Below are 6,688 nucleotides of genomic sequence, written 5' to 3' on the forward strand. Positions count from 1 at the left end.
TCCGAAGCCCACCTCTTCAAAGCATCTTAGAGAAAACTTAGTCGCTCGGTCCTGTCCAACTCTCTGCAACCCCGTGGACTGTAGCCCTCCAGGCTCCTCTGTTCATGGGATGCTCCAGGCAGGAATACTGGAGTGGGTTGCCACTTCCTCCTCCAGGGAGTCTTCCCGACCCAGGGATGGAAACCGGGTCTCCCACATTGCAGGCAGATTGTTTACTGCTTGAGCCCCTAAAGCCCATAAAGTCACCGCCTCCACAGTCAAAACTTTCCGTATCAATTAATTTCATCTACCACGACCACATGCTAAATGCCAGTTTTCGTTCCTGATCGCCAAGTCTCACCCACAACGCATGCTCTGTGCAACATCACCAGATACTGTGTCTTTCTCCCCTGTGAAAACGCTTCTTGAAAAATAAACGAGCAGTTCTTTGAAACTCATCACGAGAGAGGCCACACTTCGAAAACGTCCTTTTTCACCCCCTCCTGCTCCCCTCACCCCACCACCCAGGCTGGGCTAGAGCCAGTTTGGACGTGTGGGAGGCTGTTGATGACTTTCTACCATTTTGCTGTAATTGACAGCGAGCCCGATTTTCCTAGTTGATGGGCACACAGAACTTGGACGATGCAGCGCTCGGGGGTGAAAAGTGCAAGGGTCAGTCGCTCAGTCGGCTCTGACTCTTTGCGACCCCAGGGACTGTAGCCCACCAGCCTCCTCTGTCCATGGGATTCTCCAGGCAAGAAGACTGGAGTGGGTTGTCATTTCCTTCTCCAGGGGATCTTCCCCACCCAGGGGATCAAACCCCGGTCTCCTGCATTGGCAGGCGGATTTGTTACCACTGAGCCACCAGGGAAGCCTGCGTTTGGGGGTGGGGGGAACTTTCTCTGGAAAACCCACGCTAGATCCTCCGTGATCCTAGACAGATCCAGGCAACAGCCATCACGGTCGAAGGCATTCTGGGTTTTGACAGGGGCACCATTTCCCTCCCTGGGACTCTATAAATGAAGAAAGAGACTCTTCACCCTGCGGTTGGAGGTAGGCGAAGGACAAGGTGTGGGACTAAAGTGGTCCTGCTGACAAAGCTCCACCACATGCTTCTCACGATGCGCCCACTTCCAGCCACTGCTGCTGTTGTTCAGCTGCTAAGTCGTGAGTGTCTGCTCTTTGCAAACCTGTCCATTCACCCATCCATACATCCGTCCACAAACTCTTCCATCCATCTACCCACCCATTCATTCATACATCCATCCACCTATCCATCCATCATCTATCCATCATCAATCCATCCATCATCCATCCACCAATCCATCCACCATCCATCCATCACCCATCCATCATCTATCCATCATCCACCCATCCATCCATCCATCCATCACCCATCCATGCATCCATCCACTCATCCACCCATCCACCCATGGACACTTAGCTTGCCTCCACAGTTACAGCGCTCGCCCACAGTTCTTCTATAAACACCAACCACACCAGTGCACACATCTTCACGTGGACACGTTTTCACGGCTCCTGTGTGTCTGCAGCTAGGAGAGGCGTTGCCGGGTCCCACGGTAAGCCTAGCTGAATCTTCCGAGGAGCTGCCAAGCTGCTGCATATCAGCCCCCCTTTCACTTCAACTTAAGTGCCCTTAAATCCCACTCCTGGACTCAGCCACCCTGGGATTTGTAACCCCGCAAATTACCGTGGTGCCCTCACTCCTGGGAGGCTCGCCAGAATGTGGGTCATGCTCTGCTTCGGACGACGAAAAGTGGGCCGTCCGAGCCTGCCCTCTGAGCGTCACCTTCCTAGCCCCCTACATACGCTGCCAGCATCCCTGGTGATGAGTGTGGGATGCTGGAAATCTGTGCCAAGACCGGGAAGCAGGGAAACCCAGAGGCCATGCTGGGACACAGGCACTGGGGGGTCTTCCCAGCTGTCGCTAGTGGTGAAGAACCCGCTTCCCAATGCAGGAAACATCAACGATGCAGGTTCGATCCCTGGGTCAGGAAGATCCCCTGGAGAAGGGAACGGCTACCTATTCCAGTATTCTTGCCTGGAGAATCCCATGGACAGAGAAGCCTGGAGGAGCTACAGTCCATGGGGTCGCAAAGAGTCGGACACGACTGAGCAACTAAACAGCGGCAAAATGAGATGAGCAATCTCAAAACCCCCAACAGAATGGGAACATCCTGCACTTCAGTCTCCCAGGGCTCCCAGGACAGCAGGTGCCCAGCATCCCAGGGCCAGCTCGTCCTGTGGACCCAGGGCTGGACCAGGCTTTGGGAAACTGGGTGGAAATTGACCAGGAAGGCAGTGCAATGCCCCAATCTGGCCACTAGGTGGTGTCATAAGACCGTGTCGCTGTTGTGGTTCGGTTCTAGGTCGTGTCCGACTCTGCGACCTCCTGGACTGCAGCACGCCAGGCCTCCCTGTCCATCACCAACTCCCGGAGCTTGCTCAAACTCATGTCCATCAAGCCGGTGATGCCATCCAACCATCCCATCCTCTTTCGTCCCCTTCTCTTCCCGCCTTCAATCTTTCCCTGCATCAGGGTCTTTCCCAATGTAGTCAGGTCTTTGCATCAAGTGGCCAAAGGATTGGAGCTTCAGCATCAGTCCTTCAGGCCTGATCTCCTTTAGGATGGACTGGTTGGATCTCCTTGCAGTCCAAGGGACTCTCAAGAGTCTTCTCCCCAACCAGGACCACCGCCATCCCCAGAGGCAGCCCAGCAGGGTTGTCACACGCCAGCCCCAGCCAAACCCTGGGAGGCGGGCGTCCCACAAGGTCACAGGGTATTTCAAGAATAACAAAATCTAACATAGACTCACAGATGTGGAAAACAGGAAAATGAAGGAGAGATAAACTAAGAGTGGCTCAGTGGTAGAGTCCGCCTGCCAATGCAGGAGACCTGGGTTCGATCCCTGGGTGGGGAAGATCCCCTCGAGAAGGGAATGGCAACCCACTCCAGTATTCTGGCCTGGAGAATCCCCATGGACAGAGGAGCGAGGCAGGGCTACAGTCCACGGGGTCGCAAAGCGTAGACACGACCGAGCAACTAAACAATAGTAAAATGAAATGAGCACTCTCGAAAACCCCAACAGAACTGGCAGTTTCAGTCTCCCAGGGTGTCCCAGGACGGTAGGTGACACGCGCCCAGCATCCCAGGGCCAGGTCGTCCTGTGGACCCAGGGCTGGACCAGGCTTTGGGAAACTGTGGATAGAAATTGACCAGGAAGGCAGTGCAATACCCGATGTGACCACTAGGTGGCGCCGTAAGACCGCGTCATTGTTGCTGTCCACTCCCAGGTCGTGTCCGACTCTGCGACCCCATGGACTGCAGCGCGCCAGGCCTCCCTGTCCATCACCAACTCCCGGAGTTTACTCAGACTCATGTCCATCGAGTTGGTGATGCCATCCAACCATCTCCTCCTTGTCACCCCCTTCTCCTCCTGCCCTCAATCTTTGCCAGCATCAGGGTCTTTTCCAGTGAGTCAGCTCTTCCCATCAGGTGGCCAAAGCATTGGAGTTTCAGCTTCAGCATCCGTCCTTCCAATGAATATTCAGGACTGATGTCCTGTAAGATTCATAATCTGACGCAGCCATAGTCCAAGGACCATTGCTGTCCCCAGAGGAAATCTAGCCAGGCTGTCAAAAGCCAGCCTGAGCCCAAGCCTGGGAGGCGGGTGTCCCACAAAGTCAGAGGGGGATTAAACACTGAAATATCTGAACTAGACTCCCAGACATGGAGAGTGGCAAAGTGGAGGAGATATCCCTTAAGAGTTTGGGATTAACGTGTACACACTACTGGTAAAGAATCTCTTTGCAACGCAATAGATGCAGGAGACCTGGGTTCGATCCCTGGGTCAGGAAGATCCCCTGGAGGAGGGCATGGCAACCCACGCCAGTACTCTTGCCTGGAGAATCCCATGGACAGAGGAGCCTGGTGGGGCTACAGTCCATGGGGTCACAAAGAGTTGGACACGACTGAGCCACTAAACCACCAGCACCAGGATCCCTCCATGTGTGAGCTCAGACCATCTCTTAGCCAAGCTGATTTTACCAAAGAGGCCTGTGGGTAGCCTGGCATTAATTTTGCATCACTCCCTGTTGATCTCCAAAAGACTTCTTTATGCACGTTTGGTCAGAGAGGGGTCTCCTGACTTAAGAGAAGGAGAAATCAGGGACCTGGCCTGGCCCCAGCCTCCTGCCTTCATTGTCCTGCTGGTCTCATCTTGGAGTCTATATCTGCAGGGAGTGAGTCTCCAGCTGTTTTATCCTGGGATGGGAGAGGAGGGTCCCATCTGTTTCCTGCCTCGCTCTGTGCTCCTAGGCTTCCTCCATCTCTTTGGAATGATGGAGGTGATGGTGGTGAGCTTGTCTCACATGTGAGCCTTTTCTTACAAGCCATCTAACTTTGCTAGGACTTCCCCCAGTTTTCAGTCTGCTGGAGAACTACTGCATATATCTATTGTAGGAATTAATGGATTCCACCCCCCCACACACATCTGGGACAGGAGGAGAAGGGGCCGACAGATGAGACGGCTGGATGGCATCACTGACTCGATGGACAGGAGTTTGAGCAAACTCTGGGAGTTGGTGATGGACAGGGAGGCCTGGCCTGCTGCAGTCCACGGGGTCACAAAGAGTCGAATACGACTGAGCGACTGAACTGAACTGAACATCTGGGACCCATGAACCCCCCAGGTCCTGCCAAGACACACAGAGATTTCATCACTTCCTCCCCCAACTGATAAACAGACCCTCATGTATTTTTTAAGGTGTTTTTTTTTTTCTTTTGATGTAGCTCATTTTTAAAGTCTTTTTTGAATTTGCTACTATATCGCTTCTGCTTCACGTTTTCATTTATTGGACTGCAAAGCACGTAGGATCTTACCTCCCAGACCAGGGATCGAACCCGCACTCCCTGCATCGGAAGATGAAGTCTTAACCACTGGATGGGCAGGGAAGTACCGAGACCATCAATTTTTATCAAGCCCCACCGTGCAGGGAGCAAGGACTTCCGCCTCTACACAGATGGCATCAATACAGGTTGAACTCGGGTCTCAGCATCTCCTAGCTGAGCAGGGTTTCAAACGTCAATTGGAAGCCTCAGGTCTGCAAGCCACTTATCAGAGTCCACATTTCATCAGCAGTCCCCTGATGCAGGAATTAGGTGAAATTTTATCCACCTGAATCGACACTTTTTTTTTAAAAAAAATGAAGACTTATAAACCCAACCATTCAAAAATACAATGTTTCTTTTCCTGCGGTTCCTGTAGTCCTGTCATCGGCTGACAGTTGCTGCAACAAAGGTTTTTGAAAGTGCAAAAGTCTCAACTCCTTCTGGGAGCTGTGTTTGTTACTTTATTGCCTGATGACCATCTTTCCAAAAGCGCTGAGGTGAACGCGGCTGTCTTGTGGAACAAAGACGTTATCCCAGGAATGTCAGCAATGTTTCCTTGTAAAGTGACCCCCTTCTAAGAGGCAGGCAGACCACAGCTCCTGACCTTTCCATGCGAGTCTTTTAGTATCAGTGCTTCTGTTCAGGCAGAAATGCAGCGTGCTCTGTGCTTAGTCACTCAGTCGTGTGTGACTTTCTGTGACCCCACGGAATGTAGCTCTCCAGGCTCCTCTGTCCATGGGGATTCTCCAGGCAAGAAGACTGGAGTGGGTTGCCATGCCCTCCTCCAGGGTATCTTCCAGACCCCGGTCTCCTGCATTGCAGGCGGATACCTGACCGTCTGAGCCAGCAGGCAAGCCCAGAAATTCAGTACGTCTAAAATATTAGTTTAAATTTATTAGGATCATCCACAGGAAAACCTTACCTATTTTCCACTGAGGTTACCCATACGAAACTTTGAAAGCATCTGGATAAATTAGAAAAAGGCACACCCTAAAGATAAGCACCAAGCAATCCTAGAGGAAATCAACGCTTAATATTCATTGGAAGGACTGAAGCTGAAGCTCCAATGCTTGGGCCACCTGATACGAAGGACTGACTCATTGGAAAAGACCCTGATGCTGGGAAAGACTGAAGGCGGGAGGAGAAGGGGACAACAGAGGATGAGATGGTTGGATGGCGTCACCGACTCGATGGACGTGAATCTGAGCAAACTCCCGGGAGATAATGAAGGACAGAGGAGCCCTTCGTGCTGCAGTCCACGGGGTTGCCAAGGGTCAGACACGACTGAGCGACCGAACAGCCACAACCATAAGAAAGCTGAGAGAGCAAAGCAAGAAACCACCCACTGAAAAGACGAAATGCCAGCCGGGTCCTAAGGCGACACCTTGCTACTCTGGAAACTTCCCGTTTTAGTTCGTTGGCTCTTCTCGCTTTTTATCCTTTGCTTTATCTTTTTTTTTGGCCCCCCCCAAATGAGCAATTCTGTGTGCTCATAGACTAACACGTGGGCTCAACCTATAATCACAGGAACCTACCAAGAAGGATACTTACGCGAACTTCAACATCACCCAAAGACACACACACACTGAAAACCACGCTCAACCAGCTGCCACAGACCCAGACAGCAAACGGACGGTTTTTCAGATCGGCTTTTCTGAGCAAGAATTCTGGGATCCAGGAACGGGACCCGTGACCAAGCTTCAGGGCTTTTGAACACTTGTGACTTCACATGCAGCTCCGGGAGACGGGGCCCCCAGATCCATCACCGTCCGCAGGAGATAGACGTGGTCGGGGGAG

Source organism: Bos javanicus, chromosome X (assembly GCF_032452875.1).
Source record: "Bos javanicus breed banteng chromosome X, ARS-OSU_banteng_1.0, whole genome shotgun sequence".
Taxonomy (NCBI): domain Eukaryota; kingdom Metazoa; phylum Chordata; class Mammalia; order Artiodactyla; family Bovidae; genus Bos; species Bos javanicus.